This window comes from Myotis yumanensis, unplaced genomic scaffold (genome assembly GCF_028538775.1).
Source record: "Myotis yumanensis isolate MYYU_CA2020_CCGP unplaced genomic scaffold, mMyoYum1.0.hap1 SCAF_5, whole genome shotgun sequence".
Classification (NCBI taxonomy): Eukaryota; Metazoa; Chordata; class Mammalia; order Chiroptera; family Vespertilionidae; genus Myotis; species Myotis yumanensis.
Window position 1 is genome coordinate 53,102,278 of NW_027223756.1, and position 19,409 is coordinate 53,121,686.

The 19,409-nt window shown below is 43.1% G+C and overlaps 1 protein-coding gene across 1 annotated transcript in view; it reads left to right on the forward strand.

Annotated features, from left to right (window-relative positions):
• Nucleotides 1-19,409, forward strand: part of ARHGAP10 (Rho GTPase activating protein 10) — a 256,918-nt gene that overhangs the window by 30,288 nt on the left and 207,221 nt on the right. The gene's annotated exons all lie outside the window — the stretch shown is intronic.

The window sequence follows — 19,409 nt, forward strand, 5'->3', positions numbered from 1 at the left end:
AGATAGGATTTAATCCAACAATTTCCAGTGGGTTCTCTGGGAAATGCTAGTGCTGATAGAAAGAAGCTCCATGAAAGCAGTATCTGAAGTCAAATCTTCCTGTAACTCGCGACATGTTCTGTCCTGCCGGGAAGACACACTGCACTAAAGAAACCTGTTTAGCTTTGTCTAAATTCACTTCCTAACTCTGCTTAACCAGGAGCTCTCTTCTCAAAGTACTCTTTAACTTCTCAAAGGTAAATATTAGGAAACATTAATTTAGCTCACTGTAATAAAAGTTGGCTGAATGTGAAATATAAACGAAGCCAGGTTGTGTGTGAGCTGAAGAATCCACATCCCGCCCCCCTCTTATTTAAAAAACCCATTTGGAAAGAATTATGTAGGCACTCTGTGCAAATCTATTGTCAGATTTTTGAAAACCATTGTGAGATGTGTGAAATCTGCCTGTACAGTACCTTTAAAAATGAACTATATTTGTTCCTATAAAAGAAGACTGAGAATATATCAAGAGGTTATTGAGAATCATGTTGAAAATAAAAGAAACAAACTTTCCAGTTTTCTTCTTCTACCCTGTGACTTTGCTCAGCTGGGGTCCTTTCGTCAGTATAAATTGCAGATTTGAAAACAGTCATGATGTGGGTGGAGAGCCAGGGAATACCATATTTGAATGATCAAGGGGATGGGTCTTAATGAATAGGACAGATAAATTAGAGCCAAAAGAAGTGATATAAAGTCATGAAGGATATTATATATGAATATATGGAAGAATACCCTTTCCTCTCCAAAATGGTATGTCTTAAGATATGACAATTGTAGTATAACTAATGGATTATTCCTTCTTAATCACTCGACTGATTCAGGATTATTTGAAAATATGTATGTGATTTAGACCACATATCAAACACTGAATAAATATGCCATTAACTGCCCAGTTTCCTAACTGCTGAATATTCAGGAAAAGATATAGGATATGACTGCTGCCCTTAAAAAGCTCATAAGTTTGGAGGATTTGCTTTCCTGATGCAATTTTCCTCTGGTTGCATTTTTCCACCTGTCTGGGACCTCTCTCCTCCTTACCTCTCCTGTCCCCAACCCCAGCCACTATTGCTGTAGCCTAGTTTCAGGTAGAGTGGAGTACGGAGCTGAACACAGCAATACTCATATTGCCTTATTACATTGTAAAGCACTTCTTGATAAGAACATGCATGCGATTCTGGGGTTTGGAAACACTGTCAACCTATTGCCAAATAACCCCAAAGAATGCACTAGTAGCAAACAATTTGAAGACTTGTTAGTGACTTACTTGGCAACTCCTTATTGCTATGATAGCAGTCTCCCTAGGGAAGAAAAAGCCATGCAAGCTTTGAATTTAATGAATTTTACTTAACTAAAGTTTTCTCAGGCACAAGAGACTCCAGCATATTCTCAAAACTGTCCATTCTGAAAATCTCTGACAAGTTTTCCATTTTTTGTTGCTTGTTTAAAGTAGAAATGGATTTAAGTAAGCTGTAGAAACTGAATGTACTTAATGTCAATCCTTTTGTTATTGAAAGTTTTTTTTTTAATAAATATATTTTATTGATTTTTTACAGAGAGGAAGGGAGAGAGATAGAAACATCAATGAGAGAGAAACATCGATCAGCTGTCTCCTGTACACCTCCTACTGGGGATGTGCCCGCAACCAAGGTACATGCCCTTGACTGGAATCGAACCCAGGACCTCTCAGTCCGCAGGCCGACGTTCTGTCCACTGAGCCAAACTGGTTTCGGCTTGTTATTGAAAGTTTTAATTTAAATACGTAAGTCCTTAGAAATGGGGAAATAAATTATGCAGTGACAGTCATTAGTGCTCTCAAGAACTGGATAAGAGGTAAGGTCCTACTGATCTGCTTCAATGATGATGTATTTTCTCACCATGTAGAGTAGTTCTGGACTTGAGGGAAATAACTTCAGTAAATGTTCTTGAGGAAAAAATGAAAGTTATCTATCATGGTCATGATTTCAAATTTAAGGTAAACCCCTAATTAGAAAATAAGTATGTCTAAAATTTTTTTTAATATATTTTTTTATTGCTTAAATTATTACAAAGAGTATTACATATTTCTCCTTTTTTTCCCCCGCCCTTGACAATCCCCTGGCCTCCCCTACCCCCCAGTGTCTTATGTCCATTGGTTATGCTTATATGCATGCATACAAGTCCTTTGGTTGATCTCTTACCACCCCCCCTGCCCCCCCACCCTCCCCAGCCTTCCTGCTGTAGTTTGACAGTGTGTTCGAGAGTATGTCTAAATTTTATAGGCATCTAGGTTATTCTATGTCCCTGTTAGTCATAGTACAAACATTGAAAGTAAACCATGCATCAAGACTATATCAAGTATGTGCCATAGTGCTTCTTTTTACATAGCGAGTTCCCTATTAGTTGACCTTCTGTTACCCATTATGTTAACAGGTTCTTTCTTCTGCAGTGATTAATATTTAACAACGATTACTCGCCGGCTCCTCTGACATCATCAACGATTAAATTATAGTCAATATACCTTTTTTGTAACATATTTATTGTCTTCTAATAGTTTGAAATTGAGAATCTGAGATATTTTTATATTTGATTAAATGTCCCATTTCCTGATCATTTCAGATAAGAAACCCTACCACAGAACCTGTTTTTCTTTGTTACTCTTGTTTAAAAACCACTGGCTGGAATTAAGAAATGTGTTGGGGGAGGAAAAAGAGAGGAGCCCGAAGTAACCATCACCTTTCCCTCAAATGTGGGGTGTTGACAAGTCATACTGCCTTGGCCCATGTGGCTCAGTTGGTTGGAGCGTCGTCCCCTATATCAAAAGGTTGGGGGCTCGGTTCCTGGTCAAGACACATACCTAGATTGTGGGTTTGAACCCCTGTTGGAGCGGGGACAGGAGGCAACCCATTGAGATTTCTCTCTCACATCGATGTTTCTCTCTCTCTCTCTCTCTAAAAAAACCCAAAATACTAAAAAAAAAAAAAAAAAAATCAATAAACATATCCTCAGGTGAGGATTACAGAAAAGTCATCCTGCTTTTGTGCTGCAGGTAACAACGTAAAAGCCCGAGGAAAGCAGGAAGAAAACTATTGTAAAGTTGTCATCTTTGATCACCTAGAGGTGGAATGTGTGTTTGTACATCAGCCCTTCCTCTGTCTTTGCTCCAGCTTCCTTAGGTCAAGTCATTATCAGGTCTCGCCTGCACCATCTCATTAACTATGTGAGCGGGGCATCTCCTTCAATTTTGAACTTAACTCCAGTCCATAGAATTGTTACTGGAGAAAAACGTGCCTCGTTTCCCCTGGTTGCTGTTGAGGGGTAGAGTCCTTGCGATATCCTGAGAAAAGGAACTTTAGGAGACTCTTAAGGGGGAATGAGTGATTTTTTTATTTGCGTGGAATTACACCCTGGGTTTCCAAAGTCCCGTTTCCCTTAGTCTAGTCACAGAAGTGTAGCTAGGGTTTTAATATAGAACTAAAATCACAGCTGTTGCCTAGACTTTCCTTTCCACGTTGGAGGCAGGGTCTCGTTCAGTATCAGGCTAACTGCAGTCTATCAGTCAGTCCATTGCGTGTGGGGTCTGCATGGTTGTGGGCCATATGGGTGAATGGAAGGAAGCAGGAGTTAATGTGCCAAGAGCGAGAATTGACTTGTTTAGGGGATTATATATTCCCAAATGTTCCTACCCTTGCAGTAGCCACTCCCATTTGGCCAATGACCTAACCTCCCTGAGCCTCAGTATCTTGTTCTCTATAGCAGTTGTACTACTTGGCTAGGGCTGCCATATGGCAAAGTACCACAGACTGGGTGGCTGAAACAACCAAATTTATTTTCTCACAGTTCTGGAGACTTCTTAGAAGTTCAAGATCGAGTTGTTGGCAGAGTTTCCTCTGAGGTCTCTCTTGTTGGCTTATAGATGGCTGCCCTATCCCTGTGTCCCCATAGGGTCATCCTCTGTGCATGTATCTCTGTCCTAGTTTCTCCTTTTATAAGGACACCAGTCATGTTGGATTAGGGCCCACCCTGATGACCTAATTTTAACTTAATTACCTCTGTAAAGATCCTATCTCCCAATATGGTCACATTCTGAAGTCCTGGGAGTTAAGACTTCAAGACTTCAGGACACAGTTCAGCAGCTCATAACAGCTATGAAAACAATATATAATCAAATATTACTATATTTTTGAGAGGATTAAATTAAATAAGATATGCAAGGGCCTGGCACAAGTTTAGTGCCTACTCAGTGTTAAACTTCTCCTTACCGGAGGTGGGATAGAATCTAGTTTTCTTTAGATTTCCCTCAAGTATAAACAGTGAACATTGGTAGAATTATATTTTGAATATCTGGGTGTGATTTTTGTTGTTGTTGTTAATCCTCACTCAAGGATTTTTTTTTCTATTGATTTTTAGAGAGCGTGGAAGGGAGGGAGTGAGGGGGGTGGAGAGAGAGGGAAGAGAGAAGAGGAGAGAAGAGAGAGGAGAGAGAGAGAGAGGGGAAGGAATATCGATGTGAGAGAGACACATTGATTTGTTGCCTCCCGTGAGGCCGGGGATTGAACCTGCAACCCAGGTATGTACCCTTGACTGGGAATCGAACCTAGACCCTTTGGTTTGGTCTGGTGCTCCATCCACTGAACAACACTGGCCAGGGCAATCTGGGTGTTTGGGTTTTTTTTTCCACGTGATTCTCATTATCTTTTATCTTCATTCATGCAACCGAATGAGTGGTTTGCTTCAAGGCTACTTGTGGTCTCTCCTAGGAAGTTCCCTCTGCTTCTGCTCCCTACCCACCAGGTATCATCATCTCCACTTTTAAACAAAGCTGGGCTTGTCTTTCCTTCCAGCTGCTAGGAATGTCAGAAATCTCTCCATAAAAGCCCCGGACCTTTATTCCCTCTCTCCCAGGGTTCTCTCAGTGTTTCTTCCTGGAAGTAGTGTGTATCTGTTAGATGACACTCTTCAAATGCCAGGGTTTGTGTTTTTTAAGGCCTAGTCTACTCCCCCCCAACCCCCCACCCCTGCCCTCAGCTATATATTCTTTTCCTACCACGTTTCTGCACACAGACTGGAGATTTAGGGCAGGGCAGGATAAGTGAATGAGGAATTAACACGAAAGAAAAATGAGCACAGGCTTGGAATGACTTTTCATTTTTGTTCGGACCCATACCACGTGGCCTGAGCTGTAATTCCTCTGAGAATGTTCTCTGGAAGGTTAATGTTGGGCAGGCATTAGCAAGCGTTTGCCATCCAAGGAATTCCAAATGAGCACACACACAGCTTAAAATCTTAGGGTGTAAATGGTCACAAAATCATTTCACTTGTTTACTTCTAGGAGAAAATATGTCTTTTATGTGTGTCATTTCAAGAGCTTTCCCAGGCGTTTTCTTTCTTCATTCTGAGCAGTTTCCTGCAGTGTTTTCTGGAGTTGAGAAGGGTGACTAAATGTAGTTTTCCAAGTGGACCTCGGTTTCCTGAAAGCTATTCTTGGTGTGGGGGATGAGTGCAGCTGTTCATATCTCCCAGTAGTTCAGTTTGAGTCACTGGGTGGGCGGAACTGATTAGAATTCCAAAAGCAATACATACAGGCAGTTAGGTAGAAGGTCTGGAATTTACTAGGGGAGAATTTTTGACAGAATCCTACATTCTGGACTTAAGCGGTAAAAAGAACACTTTATGGACAAAGTATCTGAATATTTGTCTTCTACATTTTGCTTTAGTTTCCTTTTTTGGGTGGGTTGCAGGGATACTTTTTTTTATATTAAGAAACTTTTAAAATATGTTGTCAAGATAGCCCTCTTTGAAAATAGTTAAAATAACATTTTCCTTCCCAAACTGCTTATTTATTGTAGGTATGACCTTATGTTCATGAAGGTTCATTTGTATGTACAACACAATTATCATTTTTTTCTTTTAAATACTTTCCGAAATTTATAGTAATTCCACCCAAGTTTGACTTTTGCCGTGCCCCAATATATCTGTGGGAAGAGGAGTTATATTTATTGAGTGGAAAGCGGCTTTTGGGCTGGCTAACATCAACCTCCCTTGGAATGTTACTCAGCATAATAAAGGGGGCAGTGCCAGGCTTCATATTTTAAAATTCCAGCTGCCCAGTGACAGCTTGGGAAGCAGTGTTATGTTTTAGAGTTTGTATTAGACATCAACTCAGATCCATATGTGGGCTTGAGGGTTTCATTTGGAGTAAAGACATGCACTGACATTGTAATGTTTTCTAGTGTGGTTTCCTGGGTTGCTGTGATGTCACAGGGAAGCCTTTAAAAATTCCTGTGGGGTACACAGGGCAAGGGGACTCTAGGTCCTCCACCTCAGGTCTTAAGAATGAGTCACCACGATGATAAGCACCTGGACAGCTCTGACACAGGCATACTTAGAGTACCTGGAAGCCCCTTTATAGGTGGTTTCCTTTTCTCAGCCACTCAGGGGTTGGTGAATTGTAGAGCATAGCCTGCAGCAGGTCTTGAAGCCAGTTGTGAAGCTGGAGAACCTGAGCACCTGGGTGGTTCACACCTGGTTCTGCCATTCCAGCTATGCGATCGTGGGCAGTTACCTACCTCTCTGTGCCCCAGTTTCTCAGCTGTAAAGTGGACATAATAGTATTCATAGGGTTATTGGGAGAATGAAATGTGTTAATATATGGAAGGCATTTAGGATAGTCCCTGGCACATCGCCATGTATAAGTGTTGAATGTCATTATCATCTTAGTACATGTTAAATTCCCATATTTGACCCTGGTCTGACCAGATTGATGTCCAGTTCCGTTTGTTCTCCATTCTTGAGTCATTTTGTTACCAGAAAGGGGACGGGGCCCAGGCCACTTGGTATGCAGGAAAGACTTCACAATAGGAGTCCAGGTGATTTTGAGAGTATGTTTCTTGAAGCTAGGGACAGTGAAACAAGGAAGCGCTTAGGATAGAAGAAGCAGCAGGAGAGAGCCTAGGCAGGCTGAGAAGTCAGAGGCACGGGGCCCTTGGAGACAGGTTCAGGGGGTTAGCCAGGGTTGAGCTCCCACTGTCCATTGCTTCCCCTGTTTGCAAGTCCCATGGGGCCCCTTAGAGTTTAGGAGATGCACTCCTGTGGGGAAGAAGAGGAGGAAAGGAAAGGCTTGGGCATGCTCCTGGGAAAGAGAATACCTGTTGGCTCCTTATTCTCCAGGGCTTCAAAGGCTGGGAGTTTAGGGGAGGTCTTAGGGGAAAATCTCAATAGAATAGTTACCAGCTTTTCCAGGTGTACTTTTTCAGGGTCGTGGTCTCCACTGATTGGTCAGTGCCAAGGCAGGGGTCTAAATCACATGACCAGAGATATGCCAGGGGAGGAAAAGCTACCCTGGGGTGGTCTGGCAACCATTTTGCCCGTTGCTAGGCATCCGGGGTTTTCCACCCTGGTGACCTTCTGAATCTGGCTATAAATTGCTGGACCAGTTTGTTCAGCTGTCTGTCTCAGTTTCCCCATTCCACTTGCCAAGAAACTTTCCTAGCTTCTTACTAACCTGCTTCAATTTTTCCTGGGTTGTCGAGCTGAAATCTGAGACCCCCGACTAGGTAAACATTAACCCTCATTCTCAGTGGAATCTTGGTGGCCGAATTTGTTTCTGTAGGCACCCGATGTTGTGTGACAAGTCTGGTTTGTATACTAGAGTGTGCATCTGGAGAACTGACCTGGGTTTGAGTCTGTAGGGTTTAGGGTGAGGCTTATGAGGGTGACTTTGAGATGTTTTAAAAACATCTCTTTCCCCAGATTTTCTCCATTCTATAATAGGATTTTTTAAAAAATTACCTTTTAAGGCTCATTCTCTTCGTTGTGACTTTATTGTATGTGATTGGGACCCCGGGGAATCTGAGAGCTTGCTTTTGTGTTGTGGAAGGTTGTATAACATGCACTAACCTCTTACCTAGCCACTGTGGGTGTTTTATTGGTTTTCCCCTGGGCTTACCTGAAGAGGCAGATATAAAAGAAACCTTTTGGCATTTATCAGGTCCCAGCAGGACTCTGAGCTGAAGCCAACAGCATTTGCTCTATCTTCTCCATGCTAATACTTCACCATAGCCCATTGCCCCTTGATGGTGAGGGGGACCAAGTCTTGCTACCCGCAAACAGGCCATTAGAGATATTGATTTTAATCTGGTTATTAAGAAACAAACACTCAGAAAGAACCTTTGACCCTCCCCCCCCTTACTTGCCTAAAGGAATTCATTTGGAAATCACCTTAGCATTAAAATACAAAATAAATGTGGCAGGCTAGGAGAAATCTAACAAAGCTTGTTTATTAGCCTTTCCTCTTTTTTTTTTTAAAAAAAAATATATTTTTATTGATTTTAGAGAGAGAGGAAGGGAGAGAAAGAGAAACATCTGTATTTCTCTGTGTCCCATTGTTTCTGGGTGGCCCAGCAAGAATTTGTTACCATGTGTTTGTTCTTTCTCCCAACTACCTGTAAATTGCCTACTTTTCCTTTGAAATCCCAGGCCCTTGCCCCTCTTCTCCTTTACCCAAAATGGCATATAATGCTCAGCTGCCCTATGCTCCAGGGTTTCATATTTTTTGGCACCCCCAGATGTGCATCCATAATACACTATGGACATTTCCTCCTGTTAATCTGTCTCATGTTAATTTGACCGTTAGCCCAGCCAGAAGAACTTAGAAAGGTAGAAGGAAAATTCCTTTTTTGTGCCCCTACACATGGTCCTTAACTGCTCTCCACATTCTCACGAATGGAGTCCAGGTGAAAAGCTTATGTCCCTCCTCCAGGCCTGCTCCCTGCCATTTACTGCTTCACCTCTGTCTCAGGCGGATGGGGATGCCTCTGCAAGGGCCACACTGTGCAGCTGGGAGGTGGGTGGAGGACAGCAGCGCAGCGCCTGTTGTTTGGGGGGTGGCTTCAGGGACAGTGAAGGCTGAGACCTTTTCTCGGAGCCTCATCCAGGTTGTAGTGGGAACCTGTTCTCCTGGGTGCTGAAGTGGCCTATTGTGATGTGGCCTGGTGGGGGAGGGCGCTTATTCTAAGTACCTTTGGGTTTTGTCTCCTTTTGGTTCACCCAGAAGGCAGTGTAGGAAGATGGAAGGATCCCAGGCTCTGCGGTCAGGCTGACCTGGGTTTGAGTACTGGCTCTGTTGCTCACTATATTACAACAAATGAATAACTCACACTGAGTCTTGGTTTCCTGCTCTGGGGCCTGGGGATTGTAATTTCTCCTGCTTAGGGTCATTATGGCGTAAAACATGTAAATGCAGCACACCTGGATAGTGGCAGATGAGGACGATATCATTAACCTTGGTCAGGCTCACTCTGTACCAGGTTTTGTCCTACGATGTAATGTGATCCTCGCCACAACATCTTCATTTTATACACTAGGAAACTGAGGCACGGAAGTGAAGCATGTTGAACACATGGGCACTGAAGCACAGATATGGGTCCAGACACTCAAAAGTTTGCTTCTGCAGTTGTCCAGATATATAATTTTTAAAAATAATTTTCAAGACTTCCGATAATATAAAATATAGGTACTGCTAAATTCTTAGTCCCTGCATAAGAGTTCACTGGCTGGTCCATTTACCTCTGCAGACCTACCTGAGGGGAACGGAACAGCTTCAGCATACAAATAAGAATACTGTCCTTTTGCAGATGTTCCAGATGAAGTTTAATGGTTGCTGTGGTTCAGTGGGAAGTGTATTTCTCCCCTCAGTGACCTCTGGTGCCTCCACAGATAGCAAGCAGGCTAAGAATCATGGTTTTATAGCTTTTGATAAATGTGTGGAAAGGAATGTCTCCAAACCCTTTTGGTTTCTTTTCTTTTTTTTTTTCTTTTTTTTTTTTTGGCTTAATCCAAGTTGACTTGGAGCTCTGCTGCTGCTGTTGAGGGAAGGTTGGGTACGGAGCAGCTGTTCTGGTCATGGGTGGCTTCTGGAGCTCAGCACTGGGGCTTCCAGCAGAGCAGAGATAGGTTTCTTATCTGTTGTGAGGCTCAGGTGACATAATGTGGCTCAATCTTACCCTGCTAAGAGTTTGGGGACTTTTGCCAGGGCTTGGTGGAAGCTTCCGGGGAGGTTCTCTGCTCTGGGAGGGCATGCCTTCCCTCCCCAGGAGCCTGCAGTCACATGGAGGCTTGCGGGTAGGTGTCTGGCTGTATTCATCACCGACGAGTCCAGGAAAGCTCTGGCTGCGCTCGACTTGGCAGCAGAAAGTACTGTGTGTGACATGCTGTTGTCATGATCCGTTTTCTTCTTTTGGACCTAAGTATGTATTAATGTTAAACTGTTTTAAGATGGATGTGCCGGATTTGAGTTTCAACTCCATGTCTGTGGCCGTTCACCATTAGGAAATTGGGTTTTCTTGCTTTGCCAATGGAATGAAGGTCTGTGTGGCTGGATAGAATTGTCTGGCTGGGATGTGTTTGTCCAACTTGACCTCATGTTGAACCTAAGCCTTGGAGGTATAACCTTCCTGTCAGGCAGACCTATGAATCACACTGAGTGGATGGACTTCAAGGGTGATTCATGTGCCTCTCGTTTCCAACTGTGTTTTCACTCTGCCTCTGGTAGGGACATTTTGCTTCTTGAAATAGTGATATGAATATGGATTGGAATGTACTCTGCATTACACACATGAAGTTATATAGGGTGGGGCAAAAGTAGGTTTACAGTTTTTTCTATGGAAAATAAGGCAATTATTAATAAACTAGAGGCTCAGTGCATGAATTCCTGCACAGGTGGGGTCCGGCCGGCCTGGCCCCAATCGGTGGTTCAGGGCCAGGAGGAGACGGTGGGAGGTTGGCCGGTGGGCCTGCCCCAATCGGAGCCTGATCAGGGCCAAGCCAGCTGGGGATAGGGGCTGTGGCAGGTTGGCCGGCTGGCCCCATCCCCTGATCCGCTGGTTTGCTGGCTGCAGTGGGCGTCATAGCGACCAGTCGTTATGGCGTTCTGATCGTTGGCTTTTTATACATATAGATAATAATACAAGAATAAACTGTGTTTTGTGTACTCACAACTGTAAACCTACTTTGCCCCACCTTGTACCTTGGAGCCCTTATTGTACCATCAATGCTGTGCTTTTAATGATCTAAGTTTCTGAACTAGATTCTGTTTCCTTTAAGGGGGAGGCATCTTGAGAAATTGAAACTCTAAAACTAGAAAAGGAGTTTCAGGTCCAGGCATTGTGGGTTACCTTTCATCATAATCTATGCACGTCACTGAACTAGATAATGTGAGGTCAAAATAAGTCCTGCTTCCTGTCTTCAAGTTGCTTACAGCTCTGGGTGGAGATAAGCGAGGTGGAAACTATGCAGTTTTGTAACGCACAAGATCCTGTTAGAAATGTCTGTTAATGTTACTGTTGGCACCTGGAGGAACAAAATGATTTGAAATAGATGGATCCATATCCTCTGAGCTCGGCTTAGATATATCTTTTAGTGTGATTTTTTTTTTTTTTTTAACTTAGAGAAGTGGGTGTTGTCTGACATATGACAGGAAATGGTGTCTTTTTGTCCCTCACACCACCTGGTATCATGCAACTGGAATTGCGGAAAAAATTAGGTATGCGTTGTTTACAATGGGTCATAACATACTGAGATCTGCCATGATCTGGGCTGCTTTCTCAGACATGCTGGATGGTGCAGCTGTCTGTCAGGTGCACAGAGCAGCAAAATGGTCATCAAAAACCAGCTTACTGTAGTCTGTTTTGACTCTGGACCTTCCTCAGCCCTTTCCACCTATCTCAGTTGGGTTAAAACCCTGGAGCAGATAAGAGACATTTATAGTAAGTATGCCATTGCTCTCCCCACTCTCCCCAAGGAACCACTCGTAGGAACATTGCTAATTGCAATGTCGTTTTCCTACCTCAGTGTAGCCTCAGAATCTTAACACATGGTTCCTGGCTGTCACTACTCTGCTTAAAATTGCATATTTAATGAAATCCCCGCCATGGATCTTTTTGTTCTGTTGTCGTATCAATGAGTGTTGAGGGAGTGGTACAGAGAATAAGTTCTGTTGGAGTTCAAATGACGACAAGAACACGTTAGTTACAGTGATCAGTAAAGATTTTATGATGAAGGAAGGACTGGGTCTGTGCTTTGAAGATGGGTAGGATGTAGACAGGTGTGGGCAGGAAGCTGGCCTGCGAATAAAGGGGCAGAAAAGGAAAGTACCAGCCGTAATCTGGGCATGGGGACTCTGGTTTGATAGATTTGGAGGTTTCTGTGGGGCAGTGGTTTTCAATTTCAGTTTATTGGTCAGCTGCTGGGCCCCATTCCTAGAGTTTCTGTTCTAGAAGGTCTGCCATGGGGCCCTAGCATTTGCATTTCTAACATGTTCCCAGTGGCATTGATGCTACTGGTCCAAGGGCTGCCCTAGGACATTGCTGGAGGGGGATGCGGCTGCTGCTGCTTGGGTTACATTAGGGTGAGGTGATATGGGGGCAGCCGTGCTCCCAGCTCCAGAGGTCCCTGTTCCCATGTGTACTCGTTCAAGCAGCAGCCCCACTGTGGCCTGGAGGCCCAGCCTAAGGGGCTGGCACTTGATTCTGGTAGTGAGAAGCCATGGAAGGATTTTACCAGGATAATATTATTGGCATCTCCTTTCAGTTAATTTGGTAGTTGAAGGTGGGTCAGGTATGGGGAGATAAGTCCCGTGTCTGGGTTATTTCAGGAGTGAATTTTGGAGAAAGACCTGGAAGGTATGAGAGAGGAAAAATACAGAGATGACCTAGCATTCCCTTCAGCTTGGGAGCCTGGAAAATGGTGCTCACACTGACAGAAAGGGGAAATCGGCAGGGGCTGCTTTTGGGGAAGCTTCTCAGTTATTTTTTTAAGCTGAATTTAAAATGTTTATCTTCTCTTCCAAGGGGACTATTGTCTAGCCTGTTTTCTAAGTGAAGGGTCTACATAATTTTCCAAGCCTTCCAAATCGTTTATGCCATTAACGTCTAAGCTTTTCACGAGTCTAAACATGCAGTCACTTCTCTCCCAGAATAATTTCCTCTTATCCTGAACTTTAAGTGGAAGAATATTGTTTAAAAATATCTCTTAGCCCTTTCACTGTAATTACCTCTAGACTTTTACACTCGTATAGTCTTGCCTAAGTATAACTGAAAGTGTTGCTAAAAACACAAGTCACTTACAACAATATAACTCTAACTATAGTGGGTTGCAGTATCTCTAATTTTTCTGTAAGTTACCAATTTCTAATCATTTTATCATTATGAATACCCACAAATTGGCTTTTAGTTCAATTTTTCCTCGTTTTTCAAAGTAATACATGCTCATTACAGAAAATTTGGAAGATAAATGGATAATAAAATTAAGAATCAGCTGGGAACTACCATAAATTATGACATTTTCATTCAGTTCACTCTTTCCATGGCTGGGCTGAGGCTCCTCATGCCAGTGTATGGACTTAGGTGGCAGGTTTTCTCCCTCCTCTCTCTCCTCTACCCCAGGATTTGGCTGTAGTCCATATTTTGCATGGGGCCAGATTACTGGGAGTGACAGTAGCCACTCTCTGCTCCACGAGAATGAAACGAAATGTCAACATTGATAAGAAAGGAGTCTGGTAGACAGGGCCGGAAGTGAAGAGGGCAGCGTTTATAGTTGTGATGAGAGGCTGGGAGACAGACTAGCTCTGTTGTGGGGTTCTCCTTGCCTGACCCAGGGAAAGGGAGTGAGAAGGGGAAGTTTCTTGCCTATCATGCAGAGAGAAAGAAACATTTGAGGTTAGTGACAGGTCAGCCCACCTTATCCTGTGGACCGCCCCCACAGGGCAGCAGCCATGGGTGGGGCAGCCCAGAAGACAGTAAAGGCAGGTAGTGACAGAGCTGATGGCGTAGCTGGTGGGCAGATGCCCAGAGGAGTGTTGCTAGAGTGGCATCCCATGAGTGAGTGTTTAGTGAGGATGGGAGGGCTAAGGAAAAAAGTAGCACCTGGAGCCTATAGAGTCAGAGGCACAAAGAGCAGCCTGGCTGTTGTGTGGGGTAAAGACCCTTCCCCTCCACCGTTCACCTCAGGGAACTCCAGAGAAAGAGAGAAAAAAAGGAGGAAGGGCTCATACCTTGCATTTGGCAGTAGGAGCCATTGACCCTACAGATTGAGGGAATAACTGTGAGTGACTGTACTTAGGAACCCAAAACGATTGGGGAAATAGGAATGGTGACCATTTATTTATTCTGTTGACCAAAATGGGGAACTTAATATTTACATTAGGAACCACCTGGCAAGCCAGGAGGTAGCATCACCCAGACATTGGGGCTATTCAGGTTACTTATACACATGGAAAAACACCTAAAGAACTGCCTTTATGTCTTAGGTACTGTACTGCCATCCCAAAGCCTTAAACTGTTTTTAAACTTTAACTTTCTTGTTCTGCCTTAAGAAAAAGGATAATAGTCCCTATTGCATTAGGACTATGTTGCCATACTAAATGTTTTGCCAAGAATATTGTCAATGGCTAATTGTGTTCCATCTAAAAAATGTACCAGACTTTTATTAATTACATAATGTTACCAATCGAAATTCCTTTCCAGTTATTTGCTACTATGAATGGTAACAAAATAAACAGATCTTTGTGTATAACTCAGTATTTCCAGAGAAGTCAAATTCTTAGAAATAGAATAACTGGGTCAGATTTTATACTTCTTGATCTGTATTGCCAAATTCTAGGCATTTATTTTAAATGTGGACTCCTAAATTGAACAAATGACACAGTTGAGCCGTTTTGATTTGGAAATACGGCGAAAAATGATATTTTATAAAGGCACTAAATAGTTTTTATCACAGTATTTCTCTTGTGACTTTGGACTACAAAGGAAGTATTAGGAGGAAGGAACAACATGCAGGAAGAAACCATTTTTACTGCTAATGCAGTACTTTTCACATTGCCATAGAGTGGCTGTCTTATAGAGACCGGATCACACTTAATTCAGCTGCAATGGGCGTGGGGGGTGTGGGCATAGAAGTGTTTGACTATGACAATCCTTATGTTTTTATTGCTAGTTTGCACAATAGGATGGAAAGATCAACTATTGGGGCGTGTTTAGTGTGTGTAGTTTTCATGAGGAATGTGATTTCTTACGCCTGTGATGGCAGTTGAATAACAGAATGGAGTGCCCATGGCATTTTTCACATGGCATCTGCATTTGATCATCAGCATGAAACTAGCACATTTTCAGGAGTGCGTTCTTCCAGTGTGAGTCAGCTACAATTTTGTGGAAATGGTTGTCAGCAGGAAAAAAAAAGGGGGACTGAGGAATTGGCTTTGAGAGAACCGTATGTGTAGATCACTGGGTCAAGTGAAGTGAAGGAAGGTGCTTTGCGAAAGCCTGTGTGGTAATTGGCTCAGTCGCCACTCACTAGAGTCTGAAGACTGCATGCCAGCCCCGCATCTGAGGTGCTGATTACTGACTGTGTTACAACTTGCTCTGAGGGGTCAGACCAGTTTGCAAACAGGAAAGAAGAAACTTCTGTGAAAAGACTTCCTGGTTAGTTTGAAAGCATTCCTGAGTTGTTTCCAGCTCTACTGGTCTGTGAAGATCCAAAAGACCCAGAAAGGATTTCCTCCTATTTTACATACGATAGATTACAGCGATTCCAAAAGCATGAAATGCACAGATGATTAATTTCTAACAGGAAAAAAGTGTTCTTGTATGACTGCAGATAATAACACTTAAGCTAAAGGGAAGGGATAACTTTGACTATTGACTTGTTTAGCTCCCCGAGGCTTTCTGATCAAGACTGAAAATGAGGGTTTATGCCTTTGGAAGCATCATTCAATCTAAAAATAAAAATCACAGGGCTGGAGTTCTGCTTTTTTAAGTTTCCCAGTTTTCTAATGATGGCCTGGGGTGTTTCACTTTTTCTGCTGTGTCTGTAATTCAGTGCTCCCGTTTGCTTCTTTCTCTTCTCTGGCACCAGTTTAGCATTTATCAATTCAGAGTCCCAGTTGTGTTTGAAAGGTGACTTGACAATGTTAGGCATAAGTAGCAACTGCATTAAGCCCTTCAGATGAAATGGCATGTAGCTTTTAGAACTGAGCATTGCGGATGTTTTTTGATATCTTAAGCACCTCCTCAAATTTCTTGGACAGCCCTGAAATGGATGTACGTGCCTGGTGCCCAGGACATAAATGACATGAAGTTTATGCCTTAAAAAAAAAAAAAAAGTCATCCAGACAACCTCCCCTCCCCCTGCAATGTCGTCATAACTTGAGCTCTTCACTCTTACAATGGAATATGAAGTCTGTTGAAATATGGAAGAGGAGGACATAATTTTGATTTTCCCCCTATCATAGTTTAGCCATGACTTTGGCCAATTAGTGTGGATTTTCAGCAATCATCCTATACAGTGGGGCCTTGACTTACGAGTTTAATTCGTTCCGAGACCGAGCTCAGAGCTCGTTAACTCAAATTACTCTATCAACTCAATGCAAAAAATCGGCCGAGAGACAGCTGGTATCTCAAAAAACTCGTTAGTCGGGACACTCGTAAGTCAAGGCCCCACTGTATAATAAAGAGTTAATATGCCAATTAGACCAGACAGTGGAACGACTTTCCAGAACGACCAGTGGGTGGGGCGGCAGGGCTGTGAGGCAGCCAGAGCTGCAAGGGCTGAGCCCCTTGCAAGAATTTTGTGCATTGGGCCTCTAGTTTCATACCAGGAAGGTTGTACTCTAAGATTTAAATATTACAATAGGTTTGAAAATAACTGTAAAGGCTTGGTTCGTAGATGACTGTTCAGTGGCACTCATTTTTTAATCCTTTAGGGATGCAAACCACTCCTGTTTTCATGGTCTGTCACTGAATCCTTTTTTTTCCTTTTACCTCCCAAAATAGTAGTGAAACAACTGAACTTATGAATTCTTTATACAGGATAAATTTGTTTCTGGTTTTAGGAAGATTGAGGTTGGTGTGTTCATGATATGGACAAGAGTTTTTCTGAGATGGGTCATTTAAAAGCTGTTGCTTTCCTAAATTTTCATGTGCAAGGCTGCTTTGTTTGGTTAAAGATAAGGCAGAGGCTGACCCTAGTAGGGTAAGGAGCTGTGAAAGTTCTAGAGTAGGGGTGGGGAATGTCCAGCCTGCGGGCTGTATAAGGCCCTCAAAATCATTTGGCCTGGCCCTGTCAAAGCATTAGGTGTGAGTTAGATGTTTGACCAAATATAGCAGGCTAATTTTTAAGTTGATGAGTTTGTATGATCTGTAAATGATGTTATGAATATCCAAATGGCCCTTGACAGAAAAAGGTTCCCCACCTCTGTTCTAGATGGATCCCAAAGTCAGTGGATGATTAAGTAGAACTAATTATTATGAGAAGGCAGCTGGAGAGCCAATAAGCCACTCTTAAGCAGCTGCATCATATCAGGTAATTGATTTGCATTCACGTCACTATGGAAAGCAGACCAAGCAGTGCCTTTTAAATGTATTTGTTTTGTGAATCTGGCAATACCAATATTCAAGTTATGTGACCCCTGGATGATTGCCCTATGTGAGAATGGGAAGTGTGGGGACCTACTGAGGGATACGTAAAAAGAACATCCATTTCTATCAATGGCAGGGAAAAGTAGTGCCTCAAAATTATAGAAAGGGTTTTCTCCCTCTTTCCCATTATTTCATTCACTTAACCTAGTTACTGTACCATCTGAAGAAGCAAAAGGAGGAAAGATTCCATGAAACGTTTTTAAAATGTTTTTTTTTAATTGATTTTTAGAGAAAGAGGAAGGGAGAGGGAGAGTGAGAGGGAGACATTGATATGAGAGAGAAACATCATGAGCTGCGTTCTGCAAGGACCCCAACCGGGAATGGAGACCGCATCTTGAGCATGTGCCCTGACCAGGATCAAACTGGCAACCTTTTAGTACAACCACCTGAGCCACACCAGCCAGGGCTCTATGAAACATTTTGATTTGCAGTGTAGTAGGGGAAAAGTTGTAACATTACAAGGGACATCTGAGGATAAAGTGGTAACTTAAAATAAATCATTGCTAAATAAAAATTGGTAGATATGATGCAGGTCTTGTATACAGGATGATACAAATTAGTTTTCGTGTTTGAATTTTTACTTTATTCATCAGTGATTTCTGTCTTGAATGCATAAGACCTGTTAAAGTTACTTGGAGTGTATGGATGGAGGAGAAGTGGGTATAAAAATGAATATTCAGTCTCTATTACTTTTTCTTGGCTGAACCCACTATAGATTTTTTGCTCTCTAGTGACAAGGTCCTCCCCAAGGTCACACCTCTGATTGCCTTGGACTCAGTGTAGTGGGTGCTTTTTACTTCTTATCTTCACTCCTTGGCAGCATTTGGTATAAGTCACTCCTTTGTTCTTAAAGCACTTCCTTCCCTATTCTGTAGGGGCCTGGAGTGCTCACTCCTTATGCTGAAGAAAGTTAGGCTCTTGTTCACTAGTTGTATCTCCCCAACAAATTACCGAAGCTGGAAGATCGGGGGTGTAGCACATCTGCGGTGCTGTGGGCCTTTAGATGACAGGAGGGAAGCTGGAAGGTCAGGTGTGATTTCTGGGCAGAAGTAGTAGAATTGCTTTCTTTGGCTAAGTGACATTTGAGACGCACTTAGCACAGTAGGGGCTCAATATTTGAATGAATCTCAAGGCAGGGTTTAGACAGATTGGATGAGAAAAGAGTATGTTCCCTTTAGGAAACAGCATGAGCAAAACGTCAGCAGAGGGGAAGATGGAGGTGGTAAAGGTAAAAATGAAAATCATTCTCTTGGTGGGAGTGGAGTGATGGAAGGGGGTGAGGCAGGAGGAGAGCAGGTGTGTGTTCTTGCCAGACTGTGGAGGGCTGGGAATACCAGCCAGAGAATTTTGGGTTGTGTTTGTCAGGCAGTGGGTGGACTGGAAGGAGTCTGAGCTGGAGAGGTGGTTGGATTTGGGAAGACTAATTCCGAGGCAGTGGGTTGAATGGTGGAATCAGTATGAGAAAATCCTCGTTTTGATCTCTGCTCTGGACTCCTCTGAGGCATTTTGCTCCCCAGGGGGTCCAAATCCTAGCACTCACTGCCTCCATGCTGCATTGTCTCAGTCCTCATGAATGACTCCCTGGTGTCCTTTGGTCACTTCACCTGAGTCTTGGTCCCGTAACCAGTGACCATAGAATTCCCATCACCTTGTGTGCACAGCATGTCGAGTCACAGCAGCCTTAACTCAGGTCTCCTGATAGCACAAGTGCTGATCCAGGAACCTTAGGAGAAGTCATCCTACCCAGGGGGACGCACAGCAGCATCGTGGTTGGAGTTAGTGGGAAGCACCAGGTCCGTGAGGGTGAAAGAATCTGTGATTTAGAAAGTGAGGAGGCTGTGAGGTGGGCACCTTGGATAGGATTAGGAATAAGGGTTTTAGGGGAAAATCAGGGCTAATTGTTTGTCTGACACCAAATAGTTC